General features: G+C 41.0%; 1 long non-coding RNA gene across 2 annotated transcripts in view; it reads left to right on the forward strand.

Moving 5' to 3' along the window:
• Nucleotides 1-10,849: 10,849 nt before the first annotated feature.
• The window catches only part of LOC112663508 (uncharacterized), a 75,529-nt gene continuing 64,658 nt past the window's right edge, over nt 10,850-21,720 (forward strand). For both annotated transcript variants that reach the window (XR_003139301.3, XR_003139302.3), the window contains exons 1-2: nt 10,850-11,149; nt 11,917-12,005. This is a non-coding gene — a long non-coding RNA (uncharacterized LOC112663508). The remainder of the gene's footprint in view (nt 11,150-11,916; nt 12,006-21,720) is intronic.

The raw sequence follows: 21,720 nt of genomic DNA on the forward strand, positions 1-21,720 counted from the left end.
GCATCTGGTCCTTGGGCATCCGTATGGCATCTGGTGTTGAGGCCTGCTACTGATGAAGCAGCAGGTCTTTGGTTAGGGCCCATACTTCTCCCCTTGTCCCCATCTCTGGCTGGCATAGCAGATAGTCTAGACTTGGGCAACACCTTCTGTCTTATGCATGGACACAGTTACCACCTTTCAGCTTCCACTATCCGGTGCTTCACGACTTCCTAAGGTAGTTCTGTGGTAGGCTGCTACACTTGACTCAGCCACCTTTGGTTTCCTCCAGTGAGCGTACAGAGGAATTTCTAGATATCGTCCATGCCCATGGATGAAGAGGGAGACTCTATTGTCTCTCTCTTTGATTCTTTCTCCTAGAATCTTCCTCAGCTATCTGTTAGCCTTTTACTTAGATAACAGCTTATTGAACACAGTACTTCTTTAAAGGAAACTGAAACTATCCCAGTCTGTGGCCAGAGAAGTATGGAAACAAGCTAATCTGCTCTGTGCCCAAATTTTATGGCTATTTTAAACAAGATTATTTATCCATGGTTTTGACCCAGAATGGAGGGCCGAAACATGTGTGTTTACTATTTCACCTGCTCCCTCACTCTCCCATCATTCTCCTCTCTAGAACCTACCAGATTGGGTTTCATCTTCCACTTCCTGTCAGGTTGGGAGATAAAAACTTGCTCACAGAATATGCTCCATCTCTCTAATCCATGGTTTCTGGTAAGACTTCATTTTCAGACCATAAGCTTTATTTTCTGTAGAGGTAGTTTCTAGAATTTGAAAATTCAATTTCTTTCTTGGCCAGTCCTGTCCTTCAAAACTAATTGTATGTTTATATATTCTAAAAATGTCAGCTTTGAAAATTGATAAAAATAGCAGTTTCTTTCTTTTGGGTTTTTTTGCTTTAACTATAGGAATCTTTCCCAAAACAAAGTCTGACTTTAAAAAAGTGAAGGGAATGCCATAATGTAAGAGAGAATTTGTAAAGTACATCTGTCCATCCATCCATCCATCCATCCATCCATCCAACTTTTGTATGAATGGTAATTGAAGTAGTGGCTAGTATATGTATGTGTGTGCGCACACTCATGTACACAGATATTTTTAAGAATATTAACAGAAGGGCAGCCCGGGTGGCTCAGCAGTTTAGTGCCACCTTCAGCACAGGGCCTGATCCTGGAGACCCGGGATCGAGTCCCACATCAGGCTCCTTGCATGGGGCTTGCTTCTCCCTCTGCCTGTGTCTCTGCATCTGTGTGTGTGTGTGTGTGTGTGTGTGTCTCATGAATAAATAAATAAAATCTTAAAGAAAGAATATTAACATAAATAGAAGTACCTAGTTGGGGGCAATATGGACTGACCCAATGGATAGGTTTTTAAATAATAAGAAATAGTAAAGCATGTTGATTGATGATGGGAATGATTCAGTAGGGAGACCAGCAAAATCTAAGAAAGAATAATTTAAGAACTGAGATTACTAGAAGAGTCAAGGGAGAAGAGGACCCAAGGGTTCTGATAGGAGGTTTTGGGTACTTCTCTTGTTAAAAGAAAAAAAAAGAAAGAAAGAAAGGTGAAGGTGCCGACGTGTTTATAGATTTGATAGTGAGACCTGTGGAAATTCATGATTAATAATTTCTGTTTTCTCATGAAGTATAAGGTAAAGTCATTCATATGAAAGAGAGGATAGAAGGAGGTAGAAAATGTAAAGAGAAGGAGAAGATGTGAGATCATAATTGCAGATAATGAGAGAGTGGGAGAAATACCAATACAAGATCCAGATTTGGTGATCTCCAGGGTCCTGTTGAGTTCTAGGCCTCTGTAATGATTTTACTTCTCCATTGGACTTCTGAGTGCTTTTCTGATCAGTAAGAGTGAGAACAAGCCTCTTCAGAATTTCTTGTGTGTGATGACATCTCATGTGACTTTGCAAATTCTGTCATTAGAAGTCTTGTCATTAGAAGTCACGAGACACTCTGCCTTTGGTCTTCCCAACTCAGTGAGAAAGGAAATGGATTACTCTCCAAGATTCTCTCAGTGCACAATTCACTAATCTGTTGTTCTATATTCATCCCTCTATCCTTTTCAGATTTGCCTGTTCCCCTTAAAATGTGTGAGCAGAAAATCAGAAAAAATAATACAGTGATTTTTAATTTATCATCAGAAGCTTTAGCTATTACAAAAAAAAATGTGCATGGAACTCAAAACTTAAAATAGAAGAGAGAAAACCTGCTGTGGTTCAATGATGGAATGAGGTTTTGAAGCCACAAAAAAACATGTGTTCACCTTGTCCCTCCAGTTATTTCCATGATATTTAAGGCTTTGACGTATACTACAAAGGCTGTGGATCACTACTTCAGATTTTTCTGGCTTTGGCACAAAAATGAAATTTTGGTTCTTAAATCATTTAAGAAATTCGATCCTACCCTCTTAGAGCTTTAAGACTATCTATGAACCAACCTCCTATTTTACACATGAGCAATTGAGCCCCTAAGAAGTGGTACAATTTGCCCTAGGTCATTTAGATGACATCAGAGCCGGAACTGGAACTCTCATCCATTAATATCTAAACTGATGCATTTTCCACTACACTGAAATACTCTGAAGCTGAGGGGGTTCTTGCAGAAGATCTGTTCTTTGTGATCCTGAAGAGGAAGCTATGTTTAGACCCTGGAGGAGGCATATTTGTGCCAGCTTGTCCCTTCACTAGCACTGACACATTGTTCGTTTAATTTGTTCAGTCTACTACTCCATTAGCCTTATCCTATGGTGGGGCTGGCCCATTTATCCGTGCTTAAAATTTAATCAGACATTTCACTGCTCATCAACACTTTAACGGGACCATTTAGAGCTCTGAAACTCGACACATCTCTGCTTAATTACTGCTAGCCGACAGATGTCACTTTCACTGTCCTCTCTTCTCTTCTCCTCCAGTGGCACAGACCTGGGGAAGAAGCTTATTCTTTAAATAAACCTTAAAGCAGAAACACAATCAGAGATTAATGGAAGGACACCAACCCTATGTTTCTGCCTGATTGGAATCTAGTCATTTGGGGAAGTTAAAGGCTGTGTCTGGCACCTCAAACGGACTTGAAGCCCACTTTCATTTTTTTGTTGTTGTACGAAGTAAAAGGGTTATGGGAAGGAGGAAGGATGCAGAATAAATGACTAGGCTCCCCCATCTGCCATGCTTGTCATGCCTTTCTTAGGCTACTCTCTGCTCATGCTTGTTCCTTATTCAACTGTGAAATTGAAATCACAAGAGGAATGTTGCATTTCTATTGCCAAAACTCCTCTCATGATGGAGCGCAAGAAAGAGGGCCTGCTTTTGGAGCTGGAGAAAGAAATGTAGGCAGGTGACTAACACTCTTGGCATGTAACAATGGCCCAATTTATTTGATATTATCAAATCCTGGTTCTCTCCAGCTATGCTATGTATTCCCTTCTCTGGGCCCTAACACATATACATGCTATTTTCAGGGACACTGTAAATATTATTGCAGGAAGCCTCTGAATATGAAAAATTCATTGAAACTGAGATGTTAATAGCTTATGCCCTTTTCTCTGAAACATTTGCAGAAAGAACAGGGCTATGTTGGATGCTTTGAGACTATGGAAGAATTTCAGATGACTATTGGTATTCCTAGATTAAATCGAATGGGATTGGCACAAGCTGATTCTAATCCACTGTGTCAGTTAACCAGCGGCACAGTAATGCTGCATAACAAACAATTATGAAATTTCAACGGCAGAACAATAAATGTATTTGCAAGCTTTAGTGGCTCTGACATGGCTCAGGTAATCTCAGATGGGCTTGCTCATAAACTTGAAGCCAAATGGAGCTTGACTGGATGGTTTGGCTGTTTTTGGCGGGGCTTGCTCATAGGTCTGAAGGTCACTGGATGATGAGGTGCAGTAGATTTGGCTAGGATGCTCGGGTCAACTTGGTTCTGTTCCACATGTCTTTCATTTCTACGAGGTTAACCGAGACATGTTTTTATTGAAATAAGAGAAAGCGTAAGAGAGTAAGTAGCAATGTATAAATACTTTTTCTAACCTCACTTTAGCCAACAGGATTTAAATAAATATGATTCATGAAAAGTCACATGGTTAGGTCCAGAGTTAGATAGGCTACTATAAGATTATATTGGAAAGGTTGTAGATCGAGGGAAAGGTGAAGAATGGGGCACAGAATGCAATAAGTCTACTCTGCCTAAGGATATAAGACTGAATGCTTCCTATCTAATATCAAGAACAAGAGAAGGAGATTCACTCTCACCTCTTTTATTTAGCATTGACCTGGAAAACATTGCCCGTGAAATAAAGAAAAGGGAAAAAGAGGCACACATATTGGAAAGGAAAAAATAAATATGCCTTTGTTCAAGATGCCGATGTCAAATCTATCGAAAACCTTCAGAAATACATTAAAAATATTAGAGCTGATATATGGATTTAGCAAGGTCACAAGGCACTAAATTAACATGCAGAAATGTATTATTTGTAGATTCTGGCAACTAAAAATTTGAAAATTACATCAAACAAAAAGTACTTAGGAATACATTTTGATGTGTCAGATCCTATCACTTCAAACTAAGAGTTTGCTGAGATAAATTAAAAACCTAAACAGATGGAGAATTACATGATGTTCTTGCACAGAAAAACATCAGTGTTGGAGCATCTGGGTGGCTCAGTCGGTGAAGCATCTGCCTTCGGCTCTGGTCATGATCCCAGGGTCCCGGGATCCAGCTCTGCATTGGGCTCCCTGCTTCTCCCGCTTCCTCTGCCTGCTGCTCCTCCTGCTTGTTCTCTGTCTCTCTGTCAAATAAATAAATAAACATTCTTTAAAAAAAGAAAAACATCAGTGTTATTAATAGCAATTTCCCTAAAATTCGTCTCTAGATTTAATATAATCTATATCACAATCCCAGTAATTGTTTTTGTAATTTGACATGTTGATCCTAAAAGTTATATGAAATTTCAAAACACCTAGAATATACAGGACAACCTTGAATAAAAAGGAAGTTGGGAGACTTAATGGCTAGGTGATTTTAAGACTAATTATAAAGCTATACTAATCAAGGTCATATGGTTTTGACAGAGGAATAGACACACGATCAGTGAAACAAGAGTTGAGAATTAAGAGATGGACCTATATTCATATAGTCCATTCATTTCTGACAAAGATGTTTTCTGACATGGCAGAGGGTGAGTGGACCACCTCTCAATTAACAGGTGGGATGATGATACCACGCAGGCTAAGAGGACTCGAGGGAAAAGGTGTTAGTCACACAAGGGACTCCTGGGAGAGCAGGTGAGGCACGAACAGGTGCAGGCTGGCTTGAGTGAGGCCTAGACGGTGCTTGAAACTTCACAGCGGCTCAGGGTTGCCCTCCAGAAAAGTGTGCGCGTGCTGGCTGGGGCTTTGTAAGGTCTGAATTTCCTGCTGATACCTGCCCAGCTGTGGGGCAGAATGGAAGAGTCAAGTGGGGCTTGACAGCTGTTGACAGTTAAACCTCAGAAATGAAGTCAAACTTTTAATTACAGGTGCAGAGGTGATTTAGTATTGTAAGAATCATATTTTTTTAAATAAATAGAACCGGAATAACTATATATCCACATGGAAAGAAATGAACCTCCATCCTTTTATTATACCTTACAGAAAAATTAATTAAAAATGGGCCATAGATTAAACACAAAAGTTGAAACCACAAAAATTCTAGAAGAAAACAGGATAAAATATCTTTTACCCTGAGTTAGGCAAAGGTTTCCTAGTTTGGACACAAAGAGCACGAATCCTAAGAGCAAAAAAAAGATGAAATAGATTCATCAAAATTAAAACTTGCTTGTTGAAAGCTATGGTTAAGAAAATGAAAAGCAAGCCACGCATTTGGAGTAGACATTTGCAGAAAACATATCTGCCAGGAAATTGTATCAAGGGTATATATAGAGAAATCCTATTGCTCAATAATAAGTCCTACAGCCCATTTTAAATATGAGCAGAAGATTTGAACAGGCACTTCACACACATTCCAAAGGAACGCACATAGCAAGAAGCACATGCAAAGATGCTCGACATTATTGGTCCTAGGGAAATGCAGACTAAAGCTGCAGCGCAATCCCACCAGATATCCATTAGAAAAACTGAAATTAAGAGACTGAAAATTATGAGTGTTGTCAAGGATGTGAAACTTTCAGATCCTCACTGCTGGTGGGAATGAAGAACACTGTGGCCACTTTGGAAAGCAGTTTTACAGTTTTTACAAATTAAATGCACACTTACCAAATGAGCCAGCCACTCTCTCTCTCTTCCTCTCTCTCCCTCTCTCTTTTTTTTTTATATCTTCCCATGAAAAATGGAAACATAGGTCTGCATACAGAATTTTACAGTATTGTTCAGAGCAGCATTATTGATAAGAGCTCTAAACTGGAAATAGAGCAAATGTCCGTCTGTTGGCACATAGATAAATAAGTTTTGGCATAGTCATAGTATGAAATTGTGTTGGGATAAAAGGGATAAAAAAATTAATACTCATAACATGGATCAATCTCAAAAACATGCTACATGAAAGAAGATGGATATAAAATTAAATACTAAATGATGACTCCATTTGTAGGAAGTTCTAGGAAGGACAAAACCATAGTGACAGTGGGTCATAGGTTTTCTGGGGCTGGAGGGTGAAGATTGTCTGCAAAGGGACATAAAGGAATTTTTGAGGTAATGGAAATGTCCCAAAGTTGATTGCGTCGGTAGCTGCCGTATGGTTTACATTTGCTAATATTTGCTGCGTATTGATAATCAGCCAGTTTTGCGGCTTGTCTGTTACACTTTAATAAAACTAGATAATATTTTTAAATTGATAAAGTTACTTTCAGCCACGGGGCCAGAGGATCCAAAATCTTTTGTGTGCCTTCATATAGATCTCGGTGTACCAGGAAATATTGCTGCTACGGTATCTTTATTCTTAGACCTATGGAAGGAGGCCTAATGAAGGTAATAGATATTCCTATGGTCATATATGCACCCACATCATCTCTTGTCCAGAAAGAGTGTTTATCAGGACACCCTGGCTCTTCCTCAAGGCTTGCGTTTGGGCCACATACGTCTCACGGCAGGAATATACAATCCAAATGAACTATAATCCTCTGGTGTTCTAAGGTCAAACAAAACCATCTCGTGCTTACAAATAGATCTCTCAGAAAAGGGTAAGGGACAGGGATCCAGGGATCTTGCAGGCCAGAACTGTAATAGTGACAGTGACAATACGTTGAAAAATGAGGTATTTTCTTTTCTTGCCCTTCCTTGTCTTTTCTCTCTGGGTCAAGGATAAGCATATTTATCGATTGATAAGATTGTTTCTGATGATTTTTTTTTTTTGGCACAAAAATCTAATTGATATTTAAACTACTCTTACCCATGGTTTGGCAGTGCTGACCGCATTAGAATCTGTCCTTTGAGATTCAGGGTGGTGATTACCTCTGAACGCTTACATTGTGGACAGGGAGAAAAATCTGTTTTTGCCGAAGGCCTGGTTATTTTATCTCGCGATTGGAGGATAACCCAGTAGTAACGGTCCACTTGACCGAATTTATATGGCTCTTTGTAAAGTCACATTTTGTCGTAGTTAAAACCTCATGTTCTCAAATAGATGTTGCTCAGTTGGTTTGTCTTGTTTTGGAAAATGCTCACCAAAGCACATGTGCAGGCAGCACTAAAGTACATTAGTCAGTAGTGGATGTGGTGGCCGGGCGTTTTCATTGGTTGGGAAATACAGACTCAGATAATGTAGGACCTAAATAAAAAGGATCTTTGAGGCTATCTCATCTACAGTCTTATCGTTTACATTAGGAAAATGAGAAGAGAAGTTAAATGACTTGTCCAAGGTAACAGAGTGTGTTAGTGATGAGCCTGGGACTACGTCCTAGTACTTTCTACTAAGCACGCGATATATATCAGGGCTAATAAGACTGCACGTATCCTATTCAGTGGATGGGACTCTCCCTCAATGAGCGATGTGAGGGCCTGTGTTCCGGTGCTATATGTGGATTCTATCTGTGGTGCAAGGAGCTCGTATTTGGAGGCTCATAGTATTATGTTAGTTGGTAAGAGGCAGAAAGCAACTGGGTGGAGATTTTAATAGCTCCTGGTAGTAAAACATAGTGACAGCCTCCTAGAATTTGATTCTGTTTTCAATATTTTATAACAAGCTCACTTTATTCCAAATGAATGGTGGTTCATGTGGTTCCAGGATGAATTTCTTTTATAAAGCTTCTTACTCTTTAAGAAATATAGACACGGACATAAAAACAATTCAGTCTTTTACCTCATTGCCTCCTTTTTCAAGTGGTAATAAATTGTTGGCTGAGTCTAGATAGGCACATAATAGGCAGTGTGAAAACCTTCCATCAATGAAGAGATTTATCTCTGAATAGCCTGAGAAACATTCCTTTATGCAATAAATACTAGAGGTGGGGGATATGGGCCGACAAGGAATGAATAGACTGTAAAGGAGCATTTATCAGGATGATGGTAAATACCAACCTTCAAAAAAAAGGAGAATTCTATAAACCACAGTCAGTTCCTAAATTTTTTCTGTGCTGTTTTTGACAGTATCTGCCTTAAGCACATTGCCTTAAACAAATTTATTCTAAACTTCCATAGAGATTTTGTCCACAACACTTCTCTGTGTCCTATATACTGAAACCTTCTTGCTGTGTAACATGGGCTACATTTTTTGATGATTTCGTTTTATTGGTTCAGTCTGCTCCATTTCTTATACCTGATATCAGTTCAGGTCATTACCCACATGGGCAGAGAATTTCGAAGGTTATTCTTAGATAAGCTTTTGGAAAATGCTGAATGCTTAGGAAGTGCTCAATAATTAGCTATTGATTGTTTGTTGGAACTGGTTATTATTCTTCTTCCTCAAGGCTGTTGGCCTATTTTTTTTCAACTGATGATTTTTAAGATGTTATAATTTTTGCAAAGCTTTTCAATATAGATTTAGACGATTCTCCTTTCTTCCGGAGTTATTATTTTTATAGTTACTTTTGCCATGGAGGCGACACCTGGTGGACCAGCGCGGTGTACTTTGAATCTAGCACGGAGTCCTGTGCGCCCATTTTATTGTTAAGGACAAGGACCGAAGCTGGACTTAATGGAAGATGCAATTGGATGCACCAAGAAGTATGCTCCAATTCAGCATTCCTGTTATATTTGCTTTAGCCAGAAATTGGAATTGTGGAGTATAAACAGATTTGCAGACTGCTGGTTGACCATCGTCTTGACTTTAAATGAATAGAAATAACCTGAGGCTGGCGTTAACGTGAGAGATTTGGACTGCAGTAAACCTAAGTTGCACACTCATGCTCCCACCCACTTAAGCCCAATACCCGTTTAACTTCCCCAACATAGGGTGGAAATCGTCAATTTAACGTGTGATGTCTCATCATCTGATTGGGCGTAGAATTTTCCGGACTGACTTCAGTCAGTAAGCGTTAATGGGGAACCTTCTGTGTTTAGTCTAGTGGCTAATGGCAGTGAGGTAGGATCCGAGTCCATCTTAGAGTTAAAACTCATTGAGTACGTACTCTGTACTGGACACTCTGATGAGCATTTTACCTGCAGTATCAATTTAACAGTCACAAAAATCTTGAGAGGTCCTGCATGGTACCCATATTTATAGGTCGGGGAAACTCAAATAGGTCACGTAACTTGCCTGAGGTTGCTCACGTAACCAAACCAAGACTTGAACTCCAACTTGTGCGATTCTAGAGTCCCTGGTTGAAACCTCAATGACCTGAACCCTCACAGCTGGAGGCTTTGATGGGCCTCATCCCCTTGTGCAATTTCACCCAGCTTTAGCATCGGGAAACTTGTCTTTTGTTCTCTTTATTCCCAGTAATTGACAACCTCCTTGGCATTTTGTTTGTAAATGTTTGTTGTATCTGCGCGCATAGAAAGGACTGCTCCTCCTCGGGGCTTTTGGGTTGACCTTGGATGGCTACTCATTCCCTTTGTCAAAACACAGAGGATAATGCAGAGGCATTAAGAAGGACGAAGAGGATCAAATAACCAAGTTAAACTGTTTTATTCCAAACACTGGTAACAGGGCATTGGAATCAAAGCGCTGAGCGTTACAGATTTCCCCCCTCCATGATATTCATGACGTGAAGGACAAAGACATTTTGCAGTGTTTTAATGAAAGAGGAACATCTATAGAAGGCATAATTGAAATTTTTGATAATAGAGTTTTGCCTTTCTTTACCAAGCCTGTCTTGCCACATACATTCTTAATGAAGGCAGAGATCAACAAGCCACAAACACATCTTTCTTGTTAAAGATAAAGCAATTAGGGGGACACAAAGGAAGGAAAGAAAAAAGTTCCCACAAACTGGAACAATTACAAACATTATAAGAAAATCAATAAAATCAAATGTGCTCTGAAGGCAACAAGTCTACGGGAGCACTGTGACCGGCTCTCTGATCATCACCAGGAGATCTCGGTCTGGGAGGTCACAGCAGAATTAAATGAAGCTCAAAACGTTAAGCCCGGGCCGACGTGTGAGGGGGAGACACCTTCATGCCTCACGGGGAGCACGAACCCTGTCCTAGGCACAGGGGCCTGCAGAGGGCCTCGGGTTAACGGTCGGGTGGATGGACAGACGGCCGAGCTCCCGGCTGGTCAGGTTGGCCTTGGGGCCAGCGGGGAGCCCTGAGGTCCCGTGGGAAGCTTACGGCCGGGTGGCTGTAGCAGGGGGAGGCCACCCCGCACGTGCTTGTCCCCGGGGGGTGTCAGAGACCCGCTGACCCCTGAGTCATGTCAGCTGCTACCCTTTCCTTGCCCCCCCACCCCCCGCCCCAGCGACTGGCTTCCCTTGCTGGGCTGGGTGGCAGTTGGTCTGGGCCTAACCTGTGCCCCGGCCCTGAGCAGGGGCAGGGAGCCGGGCCAGGTGGCTGCCCCTTCCCAGCCTGTGGGGGTCGGTGCCATCCACCCTCTGGGTCCCCGCCCGCGAGGCCCGGGTGTCAGGCCGAGGGACCGGGAGTAAGGCGGCCCCTCTGTCAGGGAGACTCCAGGTGTGGGAGCGGCGGGCTCCTTCCTGATGCTTTGCGGTCCGGTGCCTTGGATGCTACCCATTGTCACCACAAACAAAAGGGAACAAGGTGGGCTGTTCCCCCACCCAGAGGGGCCCGTGGGCGGCCAAGGCCAGGGCCTGTGCCAGGGCCGCGGGGAGAGGCCTAGGCCTGGGCCGCGGCCTAGGATCCTGACCCGCGGCCTGGGCCCTCACCCTCCCCTGGCCCCGCGGCCCTCAGCAGCTGGGAGCTGCACCCCAAGGCTCACCCAGCCCCCCCAGGTGGCTGGGGACACACCGACGCCCCCCCATAGTCACCGAGACTTCCTAATGTCAGAGCTTGGATGACCTGGGTGCCAGCGGAGGCAGGAGCAGTTGGCGGGGGTCTTCTCCAGGGAGACCCCAACCTCCAGCCTCGGCCGCCTGGCTCGTGGGCTGCAGCAGGTGCTGGCCCGGGCCCTGGGGACGGGGAAGCCCAAGGGGTCCCCACTTCTTGGGGGCCAGGGCCAGGCGCCCACTTTAACTTTGTTCCAAAGAAGGGCGACATCTGTCGCTCCCAGGAAAAAAAATCGTTTCACCATTATCTATAGAGTAGAGGGTAGGAATGTGGATTCTTCATACTTTAATTTTTAAAAGAAACGTACTTATGTGTGTGTATATGTATGTGTTTGAAAAATGAATATTATAGTGGCACTAAACAGAGGTAGCTGCTTTAACGCTTCAGGGCAGTCTTATCGTTTGTATACAGGTATATGAATTTTGTCTTACTGCTGTCTGGACAGAAGCATGACATGTTTTTATTTTTCCAAATCAAATTAAATGACTCTTTGCATCCTTTTCATCGTCCTCCTTTCTTAGAGTCCTGCAAGGAATCGGAGGATTTACATGGTACCCCCTGCAATGGAGGGCTCTGAGTCTTTAACCCATCGCAGGCCCAGCTGACACTGGTGAGGCTATCTTGATCCCCCTTTTCTTTTTTTATATTTTTTAAATAGATTTATTCATGATAAACACACAGAGACAGAGGCAGAGACACAGGACAGAGGGAGGAGCAGGCTCCATGCAGGGAGCCCAACATGGGACTTGAACCTGGGACCCCAGGGCCACGCCCTGGGCTGAAGGCAGGTGCTAAACCGCTGAGCCCCCAGGCTGCCCTTGAAACCTTTTTTTCTATCCCGTGGAACCAGGAAGTTTTACCTGAGGCCTCAAAACCCCAGCGCTCACCCCTGTGGCCCTCCGTGTTGATGGTTCCAACACCTGCAAGCCACCTGGTCAAAGGCCTTGTCTCCCTGGCATCCCTGGAAGTCTCCCCCAAAGCCCTAACTGGCTTAATTTGCCTTAGGACGCTCCCTTTCAGCTGTGTCTTCCGTTCACATAGCTCAGGGCTGTATCCTGCACCCTATGCGTAGACTTTGGGTCTGTGTCTCTGTAGACCTTGGCTTTTAAAAAAAACGAACTAGGGGTGGTAGAAGGGGAGAAGGGCGGGGGGTGGGAGTGAATGGGTGACAGGGCACTGGGGGTTATTCTGTATGTTAGTAAATTGAACACCAATAAAAAATAAATTAAAAAAATAAAAAATAAAATAAAATAAAAAATAAAAAAATAAAATAAAACAAATCAGCTTAATTCGCTGGAGATCTCTGGATTTTAGGATACAAAGCCTGGAATCTTCTCCCTTTGGATGGTGCGCACACACACACACACACACACACCTTCTGTAGAAAGGAAAATATCTCACAGATGATTAAATTATCCTGCCACACATTTCATAATTTTGTATTTTATGGTATTTCACCCTTAGAACTCAGTTGAATAGATATTTGTTGGGTGTCTACTGTGTGGCTCACAACAGTGAGGAAGGTATTTTCTGTGAAAAACTCATAGTTCGGTGAGGAGGATAGGTCCCCAAATGGTTATTTATTCTCCTACTGTAGAGTTTTGGTCTTTGTGACTTCTGAAAACTGGTCTCTTTCTCCCTTGATGTTCTTGTTTCTTCTGTTTTTTTTTTTTTTCCTCTTCTCCTTTTTCACACCTAAGAACAGGTGCAAGTTTCTAGCATCTGTGCTGCTTCATAAGGAAGCAATTCAGCCATTCTTTAGGCTCAGTAATGCCAAGAACTACGGGTGTTTCTGCTACCTTCCTTTTCAGTTGATTTCAACTCTTTACTCCTCTCTCTTATGGTAGGAATGGGAGTCATTGGTGTCCACAGACACCCGCTGGGTGCAGAGATTAGCTCCAGATGCTGCTATAATGTGAAGTTCACCCAGGCAGAAATACCCCTCATTAAGACAAAATCCTGCCAGCAGAGATGCTTACCTGGCTCTTCCTACTGTGTGGTACCTGAGTGTGAACCGTGATTCTTCCATTGGGTCCACCCAGTCCTGACACTGTAGCGTCCTGGGAGCAGTTGTTTAATTGGGTCTTAATGAAGACAACAAAATAATTTGCTTAAAGTGCCAATGTTTGGAATGAGAACTCTATCAATGTAAGAATGAAAATATCATACAAATAGATGACATTTTTGAACTCATTATATATGGGCACTGTGCTGTGTTTTATGTTGAGTTAACCCATTTAATTTTCATCCTTCCATAAAGTAGATGTTATTACCCTTTTTTTAAATGTCTAAGGAAATGCAAGCTTTGAGTGTTTATGCCCAAGGTCAACGGAATGAACAACTGACAGAGCTAAATAGTCTGGTCTCAGCACCCATGCTCTTAACCATGAGGTTTTATGCCTCAGAATATGTGTGAAACCTGTGAATGATCTTCAGTGCAGTTCTGGTTTTATTAGTCACTTTTCACTTCCAGAAAAAGCCCTCATATTCTTGTCTTTACATGGGCTGCATCAAAATTACTGGCATATATTTTAGGGTACTTGTTATGGTTTACAGAACATTTTGCTTGTTGCACGTATATTTATTCCAAGTTACCTGTCAGTGTAATTTTTATCAACTGATTTCTACGAAAATTTGTTCCCACCTCTGCCTGTCGCTAATTAATTACTTATCATGAAATGCATTGGTTTCCTATGGTTGCTGTAACACATTACTACAAACTCAGTGACTTAAACACCATAAGTTTATTTATTTGCAGTTCTAGATGTTGAAAGTCTGAAATGGGTCTCAGTGGGGCTAAAATGAAGATGTCAGCAGGGTTATTTTCCTTTTGGAGGCTCTTGGGAAGAATCTACTTTCTTGCCTTTCCCAGGTTCTAGAGGCTCAAGCATTCCTCGCTCTTTGTATGATACTCTGTGGGCCACACTGAGGGATTGTTAGGGAGCCAGGAGGTCTTCTCACCTTTTTAATTTTCTCTCCTCAAACAGAAATCATAGGTCTTATGTAGTATAATCCCAATATTCCCCCCCCTGGCTCCCAATACCATAGGGCAAAAATTTCCCTCGTCTTTAGAGAATGAGTGAGGCAAACATGGCTTCTTAATGGAGGGAAACTTTAAGGGAGGAATTTCTTAGATCACATATTTTTCTGAGTATTGTAGCTATGTAGCATATATTTTAGAAAGAGTTCAGAGACTATAGCATATGTTACATAAAAAAATAACTGCAGTTATTCAACACATCTATTCTTGGAAAAAGGAAAAAAAATCATTATTTTGTATTTCCAGGGCTGTCAGGCCCCCTAAAGGGAAATTTCCCAAGGGTTTCCAATCACACAGCGTTTGAAGGTTTCTGACAGGATAGTCTCACTGATATTTAAGTGAATTATCAAGTGTAAACCCATGCTGGTGGTTCTGTCCTAAACAAAGAGGAGATAGATGTCCAAAAATAACCTCTGTGTTCTGAGCCTTATAATTGAAACTGAGATCCTTTTATTACCCTGAAAAGAATTTTGGAAAAGATTCCTGGGCCTGATGGTGGGACATTAAACAGCTTCTGGCTTCACCTCTAAACTTCAGCTCTAGAATGGAATGTTTCTCTGTAATGCTGTTGCTTGTCCAAAATAATTCTTCACGTTGAAGAGTTGAAGAGTTTTCCTGTTCTAGGAGAAGCAGATACTTACTAACAACTAACTTCATCCCTGCTACCATAGTGAGTCCTTTGAACGTAAGGAGGTGCTTTGCCTCCCTCCGTTTCTCAAGTCAAAGTAATTCACGGTGATCCTCATTCTTTGCGAGCATAAAATTCTCTTGGGGATAATTGGAAAAAGGGAGAGAAAGAGGGAGAGAGAGAGAGAGAGAAAGAGGGGATTTCTAAGGTCCACTGCCAGAGATCTGACTTTGGTGTGACTGTATGTCTGGGCTGTTAACAGAAGTCCTGTACACGATTTATTTTGGAGGATATAGTCCTCATTCTGTCTTGGCCATGAACAAGGCTCATGGTTTAGAATGGGGTAGCTTTCTGCATAGTGATGGGCTAGTTTTGAAAAATAGTGGAGATGCACCCTATGAAAAAAAAAGTTACTGGTGAAGAAAAATCACCTAACTCTTAAAAGGTAAGTGTAGGAGCCAAGACAAAGAAGTTGGGGAAGGTTGCTTGAGTTTTAAACATTCAGACTAAACCCAAACTTCGTATATAGTTCAGAGACTTAAAAAGTAGGAGAGGGTGTTTTGTTTTGTTTTGTTTTGTTTAGTTTTGTTTTTTGCCTGTGTAATATTTTATTCCTGAATGTTTTGGCTTAGAGTTTTTTGTTGGTTTCTTTAAATTCAGTTAATTAACATATAGTGTATTATTAGTTTCAGAGGAAGAGGTCAGTGATTCATCAGTCTGATATAACAGCTTGTGCTCATCCCATCACCCAGTTACCCCATTCCCTCCCGTCCAGAAACCCTGAGTGTTTCCTATGATTAAGAGTCTCCTGTGGTTTGTCTCCCTCTCTGATTACGTCTTGTTTTATTTTGTACTCCTTTGTTTCGTTTCTTAAATTCCACCCGTGAGTGAGATCATATGATAATTGTTTTCCTCTGTTTGACTTATTCTGCTCAGCATAATACCCTGAGAGGGTCATTTTAAATAAGGACAAGGAAGGGAAAAACAGAATCAAGTAAACAGATGGTAAATTGGATTTGATAAAGTTTTATTTATACAGTGACCTTAACAATGATACGGTATTTCATTCATTTGATGTTTGATTCTTCCGTTAATTCAGTGAGTATTTATGAGAATCTGCTGTATATCAAGGTCTGCGCCAGGCACCACGAGGAATTTTGAAAAGCATCACACATAGCACTTTCTTGAGGAGCTTGAAGTGTAAGAGGGGATTGGAGTCACGTTCACACAAAAGGCTACATAATACAAGACTTGCTACAAACAGCATCACCAGGCTCATCATAGCCAGTGCATGATTAAGTGCCACGTAAGTCAAACAGGTGCGTCAGGATGTACTTGTGCCCCCTCCACCTGATGCCTCCTGCTAGCCAGCCAGATAGAACCTGTTCCTCTGTGTGCCCTTTGGTGTTAGGTCCAACCCCAACAAAACCATCTTCAGAGAACATCTTGTTAGCAGAAGCCAGCTTGGGAGCCAAGGCTGCTTTTCTTAGATGCCCACTTTGTGTGACATTTCTGATGCTTGTGCATCAGTGCGTGTTGGCAACATGCTTGGCGCTTTGTCCCCATGGACTTACCTTGAGTATTTCTCAGGGACAGTTTCGTTGTTGGACATGGAAACCTAATCTGACGTAGGTGTGGACGAAGCCAAAGTTTAAATTTGATCAGCATCCATTCTCTCATTTCTCAGCTCTGCTTTCTCTTCATTGACTTGACACACGGATAAGTTCTTGTGACATGGTAGTGGCAGCAGCCAGCTTACATTTCTTCAGAGCCATCATTTCAAAAGGAGAGTGTGTGTTTGCCTTACATTTCCAGCAAATATCATGGGGAGGGAGGTAACAAATACGAATAGCTTTGTTGTGGTATGCTTCAGTCTGCTTGAAAACAAATGCATTTGAATAAGTTTGGCTACATGCAACACTCCCCAAATAAAATCTAACAGTGCCCAAAAATGTGGCAAGAAAGATACAGGAAGCATGACTAATTTTGTCAGGTTAACAAAAGAGAACCTCACTTGCAAACCCTAAATTCCTGTGATTGTCAGGGCCAGTGCCTGCCTTTTTTATTTCTTTTACATGAGTGCAAGCCATATAAACTCTGTTACACAATATGGCCCTGGCACATGTTGTCTTCTTATTGTTATTTACAGCTGACAATGATTACTTGGTACATGGGAAAATAAGATACTGTCAAGGGAATCATGTAATAATTAGTGTCTAAGGTATCTGTGTACATGAGTGGGGAAGGCGGTAATTACAAGTAAATTCTCAGTTTGTCAGCCAATAAATTTGCTTTAGGGAAAATATATTTATTTTTAAAATTCCATTGAAAATATATAAAAGCTATCCTTGCTCTTGTAATTGAGTCTACCAACACATGCCCCTGAGAATACTCAGGGATCTGCTCCAATCCAGTGGCTTTCAGGGTATTATATTATTCGAAACTTAGCTCAAGGCCCAAAATTGAGGTGGTAAATTTGGTAAAGAGAAGAAACCTCTCACAACTTAAGGATTTTGAAAGAGGATTGATGATCCTGTAGCTCAAGAATACTAGAAACATTCTCCATCTATTTTCTTGTCCCCTAATGGGATGTCCTTCAGATTTCTTCTGTGAACGGTCACATGAAATATCCTAAAGGACTGTGGATTTGGATGCAAGCAAACACAGCCAGATCCTGCTTCTACCACCAACCGGCCAAGTGACTGTACCAAGCTCTTAGTTTTCTTATCCACATAATGGAATTCAGATAGCTACCTCATAGTATCCATAAGAGCGGTACTGGAGATAATGTTCTTAAAATGCTTGCTTAAGTACCTGGCAAAACTTAAACCCTCCGTAAATGTTTGTTCCCTCTGCTTAACTTTTAGAAACACCAAGATTTGCACCAGAAAGGATCTGAGACATGCACAAAGATTTAGATTTCTCTAGTACATTATGTAGCTGCTTCTTTGAAATGCTTCCTTTCTTAGATGAAGTACTTAATACCCATTAGGGAACATCTCAGGAAAGGGGTAGGAATTCAAAATGATTTTGACTTTATTCTTTCTTGTTTGTTCTTGCAAATGGTGAGCATAGACATTCTTGACCACCCCTGTTGTGGGAGAAAGCTGTGCCTGTAGGACCCTAATAAAAAGCAAATCTATTTCTTGTAAGTACAAAGGTAATTCAATGCAGAAAGTAAAATATTTTCAACAAATCTGCTGACACCACTGGCTACCCATATAGGAAAGCAAAATAAATCATTAGACTCAATCCTTACTCATACCAAAAATTAATTTGAAATGAATAATATATCTAAAGGAAAGCATAGAATAATATATTTGCAACGATGGGGCAGACAAAGATATTTTAGAACTGAAAGAGCACTAGCTAAAAAAGAGAAACTATAATATGCTGAATCTCATAAGAATAAAAATTAAAAAAAAACTGTTTCTTACAAAACACCATTAAAAAATGTCAAGTCAAAAAAAAATGTCAAGCCACTGTCTGTAGCAAATATTTGCAATGCGTATTTCTGACAAATGGTTTGTATTTAGAAGATTAAAAAATCCCCACAATGTCTCAATAAAAAGACAACCCATTAAAAGTAGACCAAAAAACCCTGAATGGACGTTTCACAGAAGATGACACACAAATGACCAAAAAGTAAACATATTCCATATCATGAGATACACCTTTTCATCTAGTATAGTAGCTAAAAGAAAGAAGACTGACAATACCAAATATATGCAGAAATGTAGAGCAACCTGGAATAATTCTACATTTCTAGTGGGAGTACAAAAGTATAACCTCTTCAGAAAACAGCTTGGTGATTTCTTAAAAAGTTCAACATCCATCTGCCCTTATAGCATAGCAGTTTCATTTCTAAGTTATTTGCTGAAAAGAAGTGAAGACATATGTCCACAAAAGGACATGTTCACAATTCTTCATAGCAGTGTTTTTTTTCTTGTAATGGGTCAAACCGGAAAGTATCCAAACAGATGGACAAATTATGGTATGTTCGAGTAATGTAACACTAATTAGCAATAAAAAAGAACAAACTATTATTAATGTATGCAACAACATGGGCACATCCCCAAAATATGCCAAGCAAAAGAATGCAGGCAAGGAAGGACGCGTACTGTGCACTTACATTTATACAAAGGTCTTTAACGAGCAGCATAAACCACGCGATGTTACCTGCAGTGATTTCCCAGCGGAGTGTTGTATTCCCTGCAAGGAACACAAAAGAACTTCCTGGGTGATGGAAATGCTCTATATCCTGACCGCAGTGATGTTTACGCAGGTGTATGCTCTCGTCAAAACTCATCTAAGCATTAACTTTTAAGGGTGCACTTTGTTCATGATTTATTTATTTATTTACTTATTATTTATTTATTTATTTATTATTTATTTATTTTTAATAATAAATTTATTTTTTATTGTTGTTCAATTTGCCAACATATAGAATAACACCCAGTGCTCATCCCGTCAAGTGCCCTCCTCAGTGCCCGTCACCCAGTCACACCCACCCCCCGCCCTCCTCCCCTTCCACCACCCCTAGTTCAGTTTCCCAGAGTTAGGAGTTTCTCATGTTCTGTCTCCCTTTCTGATATTTCCCACTTATTTTTCTCCTTTCCCCTTTATTCCCTTTCACTATTTTTCATATTCCCCAAATGAATTCATTTGAATTTTTCTTTTAAAAGTTAGAAAAGGGGATGCAGAAGAGTATATATAGACCATGAGTAGGGCAGCCCCTTCATAGGAAGTAACACTCAGTTCCTTCAGAATGGCCTGGGATAGTCTTTAAAGCAACTCCAAAGGCACCAGGCGTCTGTCATCCCTGTCCCCGTGGCAAGGAGGTACAGAGTGTTGGGTGCCACTGGGACCAACCAGCCTTCTCCACCTGCTCCTTGAGTCACTGCAGCTCCCATCACCTCCCCCTCTCCCTCTGCTCTTCCACCCCCCCCTTTCCTCCTTCCTCTTTCTCTTCTGCTTCTTCCTGTCCCTCCCCCTTCCTTTTGATGTTCATTGTGACAATTTTGGAGAACGTGAATCCACACGTGAAAAGCAGCAGAGGACAAACTTGTGTATACCTCACCATTTACACATCCAGATATTTCCATCCTTCAGTTAACTTTTTCCTACTTGAGTTCATTTTTATCCTATTTGAGATGATGCTGATTGTACGATTTTGAAGCCTGCTGCTCTGTATTAACCATGAGCATATGTCTGCTAAAACTCTCCTTCTAAAGATTATTTCATTCATAGTACATTCCATTATACAGTATATAGTAATTTATTCATTTTGTGAGTATGGATATTTAGTGTTAATTTTCTTATTTTTATAAGCAACTCTATGATTGGAATCTTTGTATATACTTTTTTACATTAATTTTAAAATTTTAATCAGCTATACGTACGGCATATTAGAAGGCAACACTGTACTGTACCCCTCTCCCTCATCACTGTTTTCTCTCCGTGGAGGCAACTGCTTTCTATTATCATAGCTACTCCTTTTGGTATTTACTTCTGTATTTCTAATTAATGTGCGTATGTTGGCACTTGTTAAATTTTGAGCATGGTCTGTTGAATTTACACTATGGAAGATGAGATTGAATTATCTTTTACAACATCTCTTACCATGTACCACACGTATACCCATCTATGCATCATCTCAATAGAGCTGTGAAGGTCCATAATCCATCAATTGTTACTTTGTCTTGCTTAGAAAAGGTGGTGTGTAGGCAAACAGTAGGATTTGAATATTCATTGTTCCTCTGATGAAATATTATCATCATATCATCTTAATGACATCTCAGTCTCATTATGGCTTTTGACATGTATGGACATATTTAAGCTGATTTATCCTATTGGCAGATAAATCAGTTTTTATGGTCTTATATGACCTCAGGCTTTCTCATTGGTTTTCTGGAAAAAAAACAGAAGAGACTGTCACCAGGGTTTCTCATTGTCTAGGCTTCAGTGTTGATAATAACACATCTCACTTAGGCCTCAATCAGAGAAGCAGAACCATGACCAGAAATATATATACATTGGTCTCCTGGGTCTCTAGCTTGCTGACTGAAGATCTTGGGCTTTCTCAGCCTCAATCATCATGTGAACTTAATCCTTATGATAGAGGCTCATTTACTATTAAAAATAATTATATAGGGATCCCTGGGTGGCGCAGCGGTTTAGCGCCTGCCTTTGGCCCGGGGCGCGATCCTGGAGACCCGGGATCGAGTCCCACGTCGGGCTCCCGGTGCATGGAGCCTGCTTCTCCCTCTGCCTATGTCTCTGCCTCTCTCTCTCTCTCTCTCTCTCTCTGTGTGACTATCATAAATAAATAAAAAACAAAAAAACTTAAAAAAAATAATTATATATTTATTATGAAGAATATGACATAATACCTGTTATTATGAAGAAACAGGTACTTCTGTTTCTCTGAGCACACTGTTCTTCTTTGTGAGACATTTTGACTCTATCACTTGCTCTAAGAGCACCTGCTGGGCTTGGCAGGCACACACACACGCTTAATGTCACACACACACGCACACAGAGAATCATTTTCAGTTTCTCATAATGACATGTGGGTGACTATCCAGGACTTCACTATTTTACTTCTAAGCTTTATATGTACAGATCTGTGAGGTCTACAGGAGTCCACGGAAAGGC

This window comes from Canis lupus, chromosome 18 (assembly GCF_003254725.2).
Source record: "Canis lupus dingo isolate Sandy chromosome 18, ASM325472v2, whole genome shotgun sequence".
In the NCBI taxonomy this organism is placed as follows: domain Eukaryota; kingdom Metazoa; phylum Chordata; class Mammalia; order Carnivora; family Canidae; genus Canis; species Canis lupus.